The sequence below is a fragment of the Struthio camelus genome, chromosome 7, assembly GCF_040807025.1.
Source record: "Struthio camelus isolate bStrCam1 chromosome 7, bStrCam1.hap1, whole genome shotgun sequence".
Classification (NCBI taxonomy): domain Eukaryota; kingdom Metazoa; phylum Chordata; class Aves; order Struthioniformes; family Struthionidae; genus Struthio; species Struthio camelus.
The window spans coordinates 21,885,503-21,900,899 of NC_090948.1; the positions used below are offsets into that span (position 1 = coordinate 21,885,503).

General features: G+C 38.5%; 1 protein-coding gene across 22 annotated transcripts in view; it reads right to left on the reverse strand.

Moving 5' to 3' along the window:
- Positions 1-15,397, reverse strand: part of MAPK8 (mitogen-activated protein kinase 8) — a 55,857-nt gene that overhangs the window by 33,640 nt on the left and 6,820 nt on the right. For 7 of the 22 annotated variants that reach the window (XM_009677868.2, XM_068950184.1, XM_068950195.1 and 4 more), the window contains exon 3: positions 14,121-14,210. The exons of the other annotated variants lie outside the window; for them this stretch is intronic. The gene's annotated coding sequence lies outside the window, so the exon portion shown is untranslated. The remainder of the gene's footprint in view (positions 1-14,120; positions 14,211-15,397) is intronic. 22 annotated transcript variants of the gene reach the window in all.

The following is a 15,397-nucleotide window of genomic DNA, read 5'->3' on the forward strand; positions in this document are numbered from 1 at the left end:
AAGCAGAGAAAGAATTCAAACCACTCCAAACCAGTGGATAGGATAGAAAAATGGTAACGAATAAAATGGGAATAGTAATATATGAGAGGGAATGACTGAGGAAGGGAAAAGAAGTGCCAGGAACTGATGCACCAAAGAAGGCAGCACTATGGACTTGTTTCAAGTCCCCTTGTCCTTCTCTCTACCTGCAAAACAATCACCTGCAAAAGGACTGCACTTTTAAAGTTAGACTATAACACTCTTCTACCAAAATCTCTCTTTCTAAACTTCACGCTTATTTTTTGGTACCTTCACTCTCCAAAGGATGTTGAGTCCACTTAGATCACAATCCAAAATCAAAACCGGCGTCTCCTCCAGCATCCTTTTAAAAGTAGTTGTTCTATCAGATAATCATTTAGAATCAAAGAGCGATATAAACCCTAGAGCTCATCTTTCTCTCACTGTTCTCGTTCCTTCTTCTGGATCTTCTTGTTCTGTACATCAAAAACTATCAGCCTCCACTGTCTCAGCAAGATGTATGGTCTATCCCTTCATTTTACAGGCATACTCTTCCAGCATAAAACTGACTGACTTAACTTTGGAAGAAACAGAGCTGGTTCTCAGGAAAGTCATTTCTTGCACATTTTGTACAGTGAGCTATTGTGAAAGATGTAAGGAAGGCACTAGGACATAATGGGGAAGCCCTGACCAGCCCAGCAGAACAGAGATATGCCTTCCCCTCACCCCCAAAGTCTCCAGGATCCCATCTGGCCTTTACAACTTCCACAGCCTCAACCAACCTTAGCATCCCCACCAACCCGTCTTCAAAGTCTCTTGTAACTACTGCATGATTTTTTCTATTGAACATGGAAGAAAAAAATTAAGGCTCTCAGTTTATAAGCAAGTTTACTGCCACTCAGTGCTTTGCTCTGCTCAGCTCGAAATCCTTTGTGCTCACTGCCTGTTCACCTCTTGTGGAAAGTTGAGCTTTTCATCCTGAAGAACTGCCTGGTGCTGCCCAGCTCCGTAACTCCAGCTCCCAGAACAAAGCCAAAAGATCTCATCTTTTCCATCTGCTAATTTACTGATGACTAGTCTTACGAAGTCTAGCTTAAAAGATCCACAATATCAAAAGTCTGAGTCTTCAAATATTAAACTAAGTCTAAATCCAGAATCAGGCAGACTTTCAAGGTTCTTACCCAAAATATCCCAGTAATTACTTTCATTAAAACGTGTTTAAGCTGTATCAGATAAACTAGCCTGCCTGAAAATTGACATTTTTGTTCCATTTTCTAGCAATTTTACAGAAGCACATACAGGAAGAAAGGGAGGATGCAGACTGCAGATTTCCACTATTAGTGAGGAAACTAATAAGAAGTTTGTCCCATTATCTGTGAGCTTGCTAGAATGCTATCACTGTCAGTAAGGGAAGAATCCCATAAAACATTTTGATTTCTTCTCACACATCAGCTAATGTACTTTACCTTGAAAACATCATGCATAAGCCGATTTCAATCCATGGTAGCCTTTTAGCGGCAGCCCACAATTACACAAAACAAGGACACTCTAAAACTGAACCGTGAGATGTTAAGGTGTGGTTTGGCATATTGACTTTCATCAAACATCTCTGGATTCAGTTTTAGAGCACTGATAACCCAGTATAGATCTAAGTGTAGGTTGCCAGTGAAAAGGATGAGTCCTCTGCCCATTCCCTCCTTTACTCTGGAATTAGGACTCATCTGACACCACTGTGTGCTACCTTACAGGGCAAAACTGGCAGAAAACGGGAGGAGGGACTGGGAGAATTTTCCTCATACCTAACTGAATAAATTCCCCAGCTACTTCTATGGGCCATGAAACAGAAAAAGAGCTTTGTGCTGTATATCCAGTGGATCATAGGCTAAGTAGAGGCAGATCAAGTCAGCAACCAGAAGGAAAAAAAAGTATCCTTGATCTAAACTAACTGCTGTGTTTGATGAATTCAGCAAGATCATAGCTGGCACTCTATGGCACTTTTAACTCAGAAGCAAGTGAAATAGAAACTTGATTGATTCTGGTCATATAAGCTGATAGGAAAACAACAGAAAAGTATATTGTCAGGTCACGTCTCAATATTTTATTCACTACTGGCCAAGTAGGTTCCATGCCATCTGCCAATTCCAAAAAACCATTCAGACCTCCATATTAAGTGGTACACACACATTCTGCCTTGGTTGTCCTTATTCTTCAGATTGCTATAGATAGTATTTACCCAAGAAAAGACAATGAAAATGCTGAACAAGGAAATAGCACTATATCCACACACTGACAGTCCCTGGAGAACCCTTAAGACTGTGCGTAATTGCTAGTCTGATTCCACTAAAAGAAACAGAAATTTATGAGTCCTGCAGGAGACTGAGGAAGGTCAACAATTTCCACTTTTTTTGTTTTTTAAATACATTCTATTGAAGTTGTAAAGACATCATAGTACTACAAGGGTAAAAATGTTTGATGCATGGAACGTGTAACTCCTCGAAAAGACATGTAGCATAAATCTTTAAAAGTAAATACTATGGCTAACGTAAGAAGCGTGGCCTTTTTAAATAAGGTTTCACTGACACCCCATTCTCCTTCACAACAAATAATAATGACAATCAACATAAACCAAATTTCTTCATCAAGCTTTACATGAAGCTTATTTAAAACAGTAGTAAGATTTTAGAACAAAAGAAACCTTGTATAACAAAGTTTATATATAAATACACATCTGTCATTCATATCTGTTTAAAGAAAGGCATACACCTTAGCGCTTCTCAACAGGACTGTTCTACCTAAACCTGCTATCTTCAAGATAACTGTATGACAGGAATGGCCAGATGGACTTACACATATATAAAACCAAAAACTCAGAATGCAAAACTATATAAACATTAACAACGTAAAATTTAGTAAATAAAAAACGTTTAGTAAATTTGTCTTTGAAAAATGCATATGTGGATTTTTTCAGAGAGCAGAGATAGATGACTTGCTACTCCTAATAGGCCCCTTTTTTATTTCATGCTGTTTAAATCTATTATCTTTACCACAGGGCAGTGCTATACACAGGTCTCCAATGCAGTACAGCTTCAATTCTAAACAGTACGCTTCCAAACAGGAGTGAACTTGATGTGTTCAAACCAGAGCTGGCATCAGTGCGGTTCAGCTGAGGTTTGTGGCTACATGGAGTTCATGGTACAGATAAGGTTATCAGACCTTCTATATCCATCACAGCACTGGGGCTGCATTTGGGTGATCTATGATTTTGCTTTAAACATCAGTCCAGGCTCATCTGCATCAGGACCCCTGGAAGTTTAGCTGAAACAACAGGCAATTATGAGAACTCTCCCAGACCCAGCAATGTGTCGTATATCAGAGTTAACGACAGCAAGTTCAGCTATCCACAATTAGAACCTAACTGGAAAACTCTGTGCTTTCAACTAAACATCTGAGTATACAGCTCCAGTGCAGCACTACCAACAAATAATATTTTCACGACTATCACACCTGCTAGCCCTCATGTCAATTAGATACCAAGTTTGTGCTTTTTAAATCAAAGATCACTTTAAAAACAACACAGTTACATATAATGTTACTTCTATCACACAATGAACTGAACGCATGCATCCCAGGTATACAGAGGAGAAAAAAAAACAGAGCAGGTCTTATGGAAGAAAGCATCTCTCAGCTTATATAAGTGCACAAAATACTTTTTGACCTCTTCTGCACTCTTTCCTCACTGAAGAGAGCAATAGTTAAGAGGAAAGCTTCAAAGGCTGCATTGTAAACTGACAAAAAGCTTTCATTTCAAAGAGCTGTTTCTCCCTTTCAGAAAAAGAAATGGAACACAAGATATAATTTTCCCAGTAGGGATATGTAAAGAGACTTGCCTGGAACACTAGTAACTTCAAGGGTGGAGAAACATATGCTCTGTACAGCTAAGTCTTTGAGACTGCTCCTTAATTGCGCTTTTATATCTTTACTAGACAACATAAAATGAATATCTAGGTTTCATCCTATGCTGTATTTGGTTATGTAAGCTGTGGTGCTCAATCCTTCCATGTAAGAAATTCTATTTATTCGGTTGGTTCTTGCTGGAGTGAGATGTTGAGATGTTTTCACACCCTAACACCTTGAAATGTAGTAAAACATAAGAAATGAGAAACAACGATTACTAGGAAAAATTAGTGTGTGGAATTTATTAGATTTTGTTTTCATGTTCACGTTCTCTAAACCAACCCTCCCCCCAAGAATGAATTTAAATGGGCTTAGTTAGAAGAAGAAAATTAGGATGCTAAGCCAGCAAACAGTCTCTGAGGCAAGACCTGTCTCAAGCACAACACAAACAGAAACAAAGACAGTGATCTACCTATACACCTTGAAGACTGGGAGCTCCTGGGAACAACTGCTGTACAAGTAAGGAAGCAGATTACCAGAGAGGCTGTCTGAAGTAGAGTGAAAAAAGATTAAAATCATGACAGATAAAGAGATGCAGAAGTGGAAAAAGGCAATACATTGACATCATAATGGCATACGCCACCTATCAATGATGATTCAATAACTTCATTCAGAACACTGCAATTAAAATAAGGAGTCTAATACCACAGAAAATTAATCTTCTGTAGGAATCTAGAGACATATGTAAAGAAAGCCAACAGTATTTCAAATATATGCTAGAAGGCTATTGAAAGCACAACAAATACACAGCGTACATTAAGTTCTTGCATTAATGATTTTTATTTAATGTCTTTGCAAAATTGCAGTTCACACATAGCTCATTTGTATGCATCATGTGTCTGTGAATGCTTGTCTAATTTTCAGCTGTCAAATTTAAAGGCTTCTGGACATCTGTTAAACGGGGTATTGTAAATGAAGCCCATTTTTCACTAAAGCATACAGTTTCTTAAAGGTAATTTCGTAACTCGTTTAGTTTTTCACAAAAGTAACCCGGTTTTATTAATGTTTTCATTTTCAATATTGCCCTCGGAACAGAAAGGTATAATTCAGAATCATTCAAGCTCTGCTAAATGCTAGTACAGATAAAGGATTTGGAAAAAGGAGTTAACACTAGTTGAGTGAACAGTGCAGTAAGGTAGTACTAGACCTCCACAAATGTGAGAGACCTCTGAAAAATCTGAAGCTTATTCTAAACTGAAATATCATCATTGCTGACTGTAGCATTAATTTTCTTAAAATTTTGCAGAGCTTTTAAACAAGTCAGACGGTTATGAGTTGAACAACTTCCAGATGATTACCTAAGCTACTCTTAATGTTGACATATCTTTAATGAGGTCTCTAGATTGTGCATAATTGATACAGAAGTGCCTACCACTTCATCTAATGTACATCTACATTATAGGAGTCCTCTATTTAGCTTATGTCACTCACATGAGGACTGGTATATCACAAAATTTTGAGCTTACAGCTTGATTTTGGGGGCCATTTTATACAGGCAACTATTGAATAAAATCACATATATTGGAGTGATTTTTCTGTAGCACAGGCCAGAAGTGCAGTGCAAGTACATGTCCTAAAAGAAAATCAGATTTTTAACACACTGTTTGTCCGAAAGCCAAACTTCATTACTCACAGATTTAGTAAGCAAAGGTGGACAGAAGACCTCAGTTTTAGTGGAGGACAGACATACTTAGACAGGGAAGATCTCAGTTTTGGTCAAGGACAGAAATACTTAGGCAAGGCAAATCTACATAATGATAACAAGGGCACGTGTAGACTTCTATGTTACGGCTTGCCAACTGCTTTCAAGTTCAAACACAGAAGGACGCCACTTCAGTTTGCCTGAAGACGAGAGATTTAAGACACATTTCAATTTTTTAAACTTTAAGGCTGTTACAATTTACTTTCAGGATTCATTTTCTATGGAAAATTCAAAGCCAGTTTCTTGATTTCCAACAGCCTGTTGAACATTTTGAAATAAATAGATAGTTTTCTTCACTAAAGATAATAATTTCAGAAAAGCTGACATGTTTTCTATAGAAAAATCGATGCAGCTTTAATGAAAAAGCTTTTGAGTATATGCTAGCAAAATGAAACTTAAGAAAATACGATACAATTTTATAGAATACATTCTATAAAAATGAATTTCCTCGCAAACATCACTGCCAGATGGATAAATCTCTCGTGAAAACTAAGAGCCCTCTTTGTTGAACTAACTCTGTTCTCAGCACATGCACTAACTATGCACAGTCCTAAATTAACAAGGCAGGAAATTCATTAACACTAATATTCCACCTTATGGGTTCATATAGTGGCTCTAACCTCATATTGTAGCTGTATCACATGACACTTCCTAGCATGAAGAACACTAGCGAGGCATGCTTTTTCATGTAATCTGAATATTCAAACAGGACCTGTAGTCTGAAGAGTCTATTAAGAAGGGAAGGACATGCAGGAAAATGAACCACTCCCTTCTCCACTTTAAGAGCCTTTGCTTGGCCAGTACACACCACATCAGAGTTTCCATAAAATAATCACCTAATTGAACGGACCACTCCAATGAGCTGAACTTGGTTCTGCCTTCCAAAAATCCCTTAGAGCCCCAGTTAATACAAAGGAGCTGTTTACCACTTAAACAGTACAGGCTTACACAAGAACACTTGCACTCTATTCTGAATTCCAATTCAAACCCGGAGAGTGACCCCTCTCCAATCTAAAATAAAATAAAAAAAGACAATCAAAAAAGATTGAAATGAACACTGGCTTTACTATTAAATACAAAACAACATATATAGTTAGGTTGGTGGCACAACAAGAGGCTCCAAGCAACAGAAGGATTATGCGTTCCCTTTGACAAGACAGATCAACAAATTGCTTAGAAGAGTATTTAGATACAACTGTTACTGTAAGCTAATCTATCTAAAATTTTATTTCTCATTCTAAGCTCTTAAACTGGTAAACAAAAAGGTCTCTTCTGTTTATCAGTTGACAGTATAAATATTCCTAGTAAAATCTAGAATTCTGCTAAATTGAATACTGAAAGTGTTGTGTACAAAAGAGCGTTCCAAGGATCCACTGTCATTTTGTGAAAGAACTACTCCCACAAAACAAGTTTGATATCTAATTTTAGCCTCCAGAACAGACATCTTTCCCCAAATGCCAGGGCTGGTTGGAACAGACAAGTAATCCTATTGACTCGACATCCAGGGAGCTTTCTTATATCACCTACAAATATAAGTAAAAAGACCCTGAGATTCTCAGAGTGGTTTGCGCTTTCACCCAGATTAGTAGTGACCAAATGTAGCAATTCAAGCCGTGCAAACTAAACAAAGACTGAACATGCTGAAGCACACATGGTCACTTCACTGTTCACAGAAAAGCTGCTGCAGATCAGGTACTCTTAACCGCTCTAATTTAGGTTGCCTTCTCAAAACACATACGTCGCTCCAGTCTGCATTGCTTCTGCTCTCTAGTCCCTCTCCACGGAAGTAAGAGTACGCACTACCCATTCCTTATTTCTTTTTTTCCACCTCAAAAATGCTTGCAACACATATTCCAGCAAGTCCAGCTTTAGGGACCAACTTAACCCATCTCCAGCTTCCAGGAGAGGCTTTCATGTGCTTCCTTGCAGCTGAGGCAGCTCCCTGGCCAGCGACTGTCTCCAGAGCTGCTGGAGACCTCCAGTCAGCTCCGCAATAATTCAGAGTTGCTCTTCAGCAGACAACCAGGCACAGACCACTATTCTGTCCACTTGAGAAAATAAGTGAAGCTTTATCTCTAATGTTATTACTCATGTAGAACTTGAGGGGCAGGAAAGGAAAAAACTTCCTCATCGAAACAAAACCAATAACTTTTTTTCTTTAATTACTTCTAATGGGATTCTTTAATTTAAATCATCCCCACCTTAATATTTACACATTTTATGTACTGTAAACTCCCAAGTCAGACATCGTGCTATCCGTTGTACAAAAATAATTTGCAGTGTATTACGAAGGGAAGCAAAATGCTTCCATAAAATTTTACATGTACTGAAATTCAACTTCCAGCTTTAGGGTAGACTATAAGCTATTAAAAGAAAAAATATATACATACAAAAAAGACTATTAAATGCATGTTTCATTCTTCATCTTAATTAAACTGACCTTTTCCTTCTTCTAGTTGCTTTGGTTAGTGACTGCCTTCCTGGAAGAGCCTGCGAGAGCAGTTGCAGCACCAGTGCAGAGCACAGGTGAATAGTATGACTTAAAAGAGCCACCAGCATTTAGGAGCTCGCTTGTTTGTTTTGGATGGAGGATAGGGAGGAGAGAGTTACAACTGGCAGCCAAGCATTTTTCCTGGGAAGAGGAACATACATTTTTCCCGAGCAGAACTCTTCAGTAGCATCTGCTAGTAAACGCAGCCCCCTGAGTGTTGCCTTCTAGCCCTATTTCCTTGTCCCCTCTCGAACAAGGAGACTTCACAGAGGCTGAGGAGGTGTCCTGCTGCGTCACTGACACTAGGCCCCCTCAGGGACTATATTTACAGGGTTAGTCACACAAGCTACAAGCAAAAACTGGAAGCTGGTATGCCTCTGTTCTCTACTATTGCCCCGCCAGAGTTTTCTGAGCAATACCATAGCTTCTAAGCCATAAACAGATGCTTCTACAAAGCAGTGCGTAACTTTAGAAACCCCACCCCAAATGTTTCAGGAGCCATGATAAAAGATTAACAATAAAACCAGGAATACACAACGGTGCTCTAACAGCTCAGTTTCAACATTATGTTTTATGCACTACTACACTACTACTTGAACTCCCTGCATCAAATTACCCTGAAATACTAGGTAGCCAGAAATAATGATCAGCTCAGTCACAGGTTGTTGTCATTAGTGCCAAAATGTAACAGCTGAACTTGAAATTGGGGAAACCTGAACCTGGAGAAAGTGAGCAACACTAAGTAATTTTTGCATTAGGCAACTGTAACTTTAAGCTTTTCCGCTTCCATATTTCAGGTAACTTCAAAGAGGCTGATATAATGTCAGAAGTAACTAATTTTTTAGAGATTACTTAACAGTAAGGAAAAACCTATGACTGACAGCAATAAAATGAAGACTGTAACTAACAGGATAGTGAGCTACTGGCATCTGTCTAGAAATATGTAGTGTACTATCACATCCAAACATGTAGAAAGCCACAAAAACAATTCTTGGTGTTAAGCACTGCTCCAGCTGACCCATTTCCTAACACGGTTTGGCCAGCTGGCAGAGAGCAACCACCGAAGAAGCTCCAGCAGCAATTTCACACCCCGCTCCCTGCGGCGCACAGGCAAGGCCGACACGGCCACTTCACATCAAATTTTCCTCAGAAGTGCAACGCGTGTATTTATGCAAACCAAGTATCAAATAGCAACGTTTCATAAAATGGTTTAAAAACCGGTACTACTGGATAGGGGTGAGCAGCACAAACTTCAACTGCTGAACCTGCATCCAGGATATTTGAGTGCCCTTTACTTAAAAATCAAGAGTAAATTACTACACATACATTTCTAAAGAGAATTCGCATATTGTGAAACATCTCTTTCAAAATATCCAGAATTAGACAGTCAATATAATTTGCTTTGTCTCTAGAGCAAATTTCTTTGTTTTCTTTAATACCCAATCAAATTCAGTTGAGAACTGAATTCTTTACAGTCAGATCCACAGAGACACCATATACTTCACATAAGCAGAAAACTGCAGAGGTAAAGAATAAACACACAAATACAGTAAAGGATTCATAACTGGCACTTAAGTTTTGCAGTTTTGCCATTTCAAAAAAGACATTTTTCTGTTTTGTCCTTAAAGCTCTGATTGAGAGGATTTCATACAATTCACCTTCCCAATCCTGCATCTCAGTTTCTCTCTACACTCTAAAATGTTGTCACATATTACCAATCTGTAAGATATGGCCCTTCCGTTGCAAGAAACACCAGCATAAAGGCATTCACGAAGACATAAGGTACTGTTTGTTAAGGTTAGATGATAAAAGAGATCACCACAAAGCACAGAAAAAGATGCATCAGCCTGCATGTTTCTAGCTCTCCTACACACGCCCACGAAACCTAAAACAGTCAGATCACTGACCCAGAGCGCTTGGCACCAATTCTATCTCCCTTTCATGGTAGTCCTTAAAGCAGCTGGCCACAGAGGAAAATTATACACAGGCTGTTGTTTCGGGCCCTATTTCTATTTCCATGGCAATTAGCTATAATAGCTGTTACGGACACAAGGGGCTCTAACTCTATAATGGGGGAATGTATATGAAGTAAAAACAAAAATAATCAGAAAGCACAAGACAGAGAAGGTAAGTCCAAATGTAGTGCACTGTCTAGAAATCAGATTACTTAGGAAAATATACCCAATAAAATGAAGACAGCTGCTTTGGTCAGAGACCCATATCCTAAAGTGTCACGCAATTCACTATTTAATAACCTGGCTTTTAAAAAACACCACAATTGAAAATGAAGTACTAAATATTTGTTCTGGAAAATAGAGGTGCAATCTTAACAAAAGAAGTTAACCATCCAGTATGCCTAAGAGCTACATAGCCTTCCAACAGTCTGAAGACAAGGAAAACAAGAAGTGTAAATGAATGCACTGTATCAGCTGCATGAAGAAATGTGAAAATTTCTGCCTGTCTATCTACCGTTCCTTCTCTCAACTCCCTTTCCTCTGAGGAAGCATAGAAGTCAGCTGGCATGTGGCAGAGGGGATGAAATCAGAGACTTCTTGAACATCTGTGAATAATAAGCACTCGGTGCTATGCAGATTTCCTGATTTCTAATATATACATTTTTTAAATGAACACCAAGCAATCTGTAGAGAGAGATACCAATATAAGCACTTAAAACATCCTAGAAACTGGACTAGGAGTTACCTAGTTTGAGATTTACCCAAATTTTGAGGCTTATAGTCAATTTTATGGTATTTAAATCAGCCACGGGTACTCAGGCCAGTGACAAATGAGATTTCTGACAATAACCATAAAACCTTCCAGCATTTCTCATAGTCAAGTCAGTTCCTGCAACATGATCAGTAAGTAAACACAGCTGCTCAGGAACACTAGTGTAACTTCCCTCTGCAAAGTGTTTATCTACGCCAATAACCGTTACTTAACATACATATCATCACTAAGTTATAAATCACTTCTGATTTAGTTTATTACAAGGACATTTTGCAACTAGCATTTTGCACAGGTAAGTCCTCTGGAGTTTTGTACTTTGGGTTGTGATAAGGGTTTATCACAGAGATCAATGCTACAGGTTGCACAGTGAAATGATGTATTTGTAATGGAATACAATGCAGAATTTTTCTCTATTCTTAACCAATTTTTTAAAGACACATCAGCAGGGATTTTTAAGATAAATATCTTCCTTTCTGTTTAAAACAGGTTTTAAATTCATATGTCACTATGATGTGACCCAAGAGGCATACAGCTGCGCAATACACAGTATTAAGCAGCCTGTAAACTGGCATTTGTAACCCTAAAGATTCTCACCTTACCTTTCCTCCTATATGTGTGATTATGGGGGGGATTTTGTTTGTTTAACAAACTCCTGAACTGTGACTTTAATTAATCATAAAAAAATTTAACAGGTGTCATTTTTCTGGAACAAGCATTATGAGAGTGAACTGTGCCGTATCTCCAAATACATTATCAGCAAACACTCTGCTGTTCCACATTTCGTAGGACTGTATCTCTGCAGTTTCTTCAGTGTAACATCAGATGAGGATCCACCACAGATGGTTCCATGATGAATCCTACTATCACAATATACAAAATAACACTTTGCCAACTGTCTCTTGCAGGTCAGTTTTGCCACGCAAATCTCAAATCACAGTGGCTCCGCCAAAGAAAACCTGTTTAATTCTACAGTTTGGCAAAGAAGATATTATGACAGCGGATTAAAGACTATTCTTAGAAAAACCTCTTTTGCAGAAATAATAAGATGAGGCAAGGATCTTCCAATTCCTTAATCCTTTTTGAAATAAAAGTATATACAGAAGGACAGTAGACGGGGGAAAAAGTCAAGTTAAATTTTTAAAAAAAGAAGTAAAATATATATATACTAAATTAAACTATAAGAAAGGAAAAATCTTACTGCTTACTGTCCAAAATACAGTTCTGCTTTCTATAGGTTATATTCAGTTTTATGGCGCTGAATTCTTTGTCACTGCAGTAGTTTTTTTACCATGTTGTTAAAATCTGAAATCAGTGAAAATTCAGTGAAGCAAGACTTCAAAAAGCTCTCCCACTTTAAGAAGGAGAAGTGTGCAATTCAACTGTGTAAGAACTGCAATCTGAATACATGCTATAGGAACCAGAAAACAGATTAAAAACCACACTTATGCTGTATCCCTGCCAAATGATTGCTACTACTGTGTTCCTAGGAGTGTTACTCCATATTGGTTTATATACTTCCCTTTCACGCAGAATCATATGTCACGGCCCGTTCAACAAACGCCGGTATTTGAAGATCAGCAGTAATCTAACCTGAAAGTCACGAGCAGAGAGGAAGCTACTGATCTTGGTACTCTTCTGTTTCAGCTAATTACATAAGAGACCATTACTTCTAACCGTACCACAAAAGTGACAAAAGTTTGCCTCAATACACCAGTTCTCTGCCTATCCAGTGACTAGCTGGCAAAGCAGGAATACAGTTTAAATAGGCAAACCATCAGCAAACGAAACCAGTCTAGAAGTAAAATTCCATTCCAGGATTACTCTGGAGGTAGGCTTGATTTTTTTTTTTAGCCTCCTCTTACAGAGGAAGTTGAAGCACATAGCAGCTAAATGTTTTAGCAGATCTAAAGGTTCTCTTATCCTTTTAAAGGACACAAATAAACAAAAGACACCCAGTGACCTACAATAATCATTAAGCAGCAGTAATAAAGGGGACAATAGCTGCAGAAATACACTACAGGAAATGAGGAGTTGTATAGCAACTAGGAAAAAAAAGCTTTTAGATTTCTTAAAAAACTACATTTAAGAAGAATCACATCAATAGTTCCACCAAGAAGAAAAAAATCTTAAAACATTTTAACTTTAAATCCCAGTTACAAAAACTCAGAATCCAATTATGAATGCTAGTTTCACTAATTCATGCATTTATCTTTTAAATATAAGCAGATTAATGGGGCTACCACATCCTGTCTAAAGTATTTGGCATTAAATACTTCAGTAATAAGAGCTTTAGAACGGAACAAAAAGCTCCAAAACATATTGCAAACTCAGCTCTGACAACTCCTTTCGAGATACCCCCTGTAATGCAGTACGGTACTTTACCCAATGATTTATTGGGGGAGGGAGGGCAGCACATTTCAAAATAAAGGCTTTGCTTTCTAGGTAGTTTGCAATATACTAGACAAATCTACAGAATTCACTACTAATGGCAATAAAAGAAGAGTCTGTTCTGTTGTCCGGTTCCTCTTTTTCCCATTAGACTCCAAAAGTGCCTGACAGCCTAGCCCGTTCTAGCAAAAAAAATTCCTAAGATAGAAGTTCTCAAACTAGAGAAGTTTGAGAATTCCCATTCTTTAAACAAGAACAAAAATCCTCAGAAGTCCTGCTATGCATAGTATGCTAGTGCTAGTAACTATGCACACTAGGAGTTGTAACAAGAAAATGTCTAAGAAAAGTAGAAAGAAAGGATTTTGAATAAAATAAGAGGGAGAGAATAAAGTAACTCCAGTCAGATTTAGTTCCCCCCAACCTCAGCTTACATCACTACTGAAGTGCTGTATATTAACATTAACGAAACCCTTGTACATCCAACGTAAGACTGCCAGAAACCGAATCGTCCTTTTTTTTCCGCACCTTGACATATGAGTGGCACAAGAATCTTGTCACTCTTCAATTTAAAAAACAACAAAATAAGCACTACTATTGCTTAACAAGGAGTTTGGCATTGCAGTAACCTTTGAATATGAAAGTCATTCACTGCCGGAAGGTCTGAAACAAAAATTACTGCTCATTAAAAGAGCCACTATCAAATAGAATGATCTGTTACCTCATGTCACCTGAATAGTCCATTTTTTCAGGCACTAAATGAAACAAGTGAACATAGCCCATACACTTCTAATAAAGCTTTTCAAGGATATCAAGTTACTACCCTTTCTGTGCTGAATGCGACCAGTGTGTCATATTTCTCACCTTCCAAAACACTTGCAGAATGAGCAGTTAGTTACGAACCGACTTATGCTGATGAGCATGTCAGTCAAGACATTCACTTTTTTGATGTTTCTGTAGTAAAACATAAGGTTAGGATTAATGTTAGAAACAACATGCATATGTTTATGCCTGAAATCCTATAAGGAAACATAATAACTGAGCTCTGATGCAAACATAGGCATTAAAATTATTAAGTAATACATCCAGGGCTTAAAATGATATGCCCTCCCCAACACTAGATTTTCCCAAGGACTCAATCTTGCAGTAACACAGGAGCAGCTGTATTCATGCATTTAAACTACCTACAGATTCAAACCCCAGGACAGCTACATTTGTAAGAGGCAAAACAACTACTCTGGATTGTCACCTTCTGTTCTGCTCAGCTCCCTGTCCCTAAGATCCCAGATTAGCTTTATTAAGTGGTCAAACGCATAAGAATTAACTGTTACAACAGAGCTAGAGGATGGGGTCTTCTGCAGGCAGCGCAAGCAGAAGAGACAACAGCACAAGCGGATTTATGGACCTGCTAAGGCTGCTTTTCTTTCTCTTACCCTTCTCTCCATTCACAATCCGCTATTATGATCTGCCGGATATCAGGACCAATTTGCTCCATTATGCCATTTCCTGGAGTAACCCTAACTGCAGTTAAGTGTATGAAATCTTCACCCAGTCAGCACATATTCAAAGCCTTGCAGCAGCCACTGCTGCCAACACACTCCTCCTCTACACAGCAGAGGATCCAGACAAACTTCAGCTGGTTACCCAGCCCGTTACTTCAGGCTGTTCCCACAGAGCTCAGTTTTTACGTTCATCACAGTGAACATAAGCATGATAGGTACTATAACCTTTTTTTGTCCTTTATCCTAGCCTGCAAGTACTGTCTGGCCTAGTCATCTGGAAAGCTGAACGCAGGGCAAAAAAAAGGCCAATACTGCCACTAGCAAATTTAAAAGAGGATGCTTATTATGTCTCATGGCTTTTTTTCCCTCTGCAGCTCCTGCTGCAGTCATGGAGAGCCACGTTTATCTACCTCACAGTGCCTTTATTTTGACAGTTTTCATAAGACACTTTGAAAATAAAATTTAAAAAGCCCCAAACAGCAGAATCATAATATGTCTCAAAAGCAACCTCTACAGGCAGTCCACCTGCTCAGAACAGGCAGAGCTTCAAGTTTATATTTAAATCAGATTGCTCAGGGCCTTGCCCAGCTGAAAGTCTCCAAGGACACAGATTCCAGGACCTCTCCAGGCCCCCGCTCC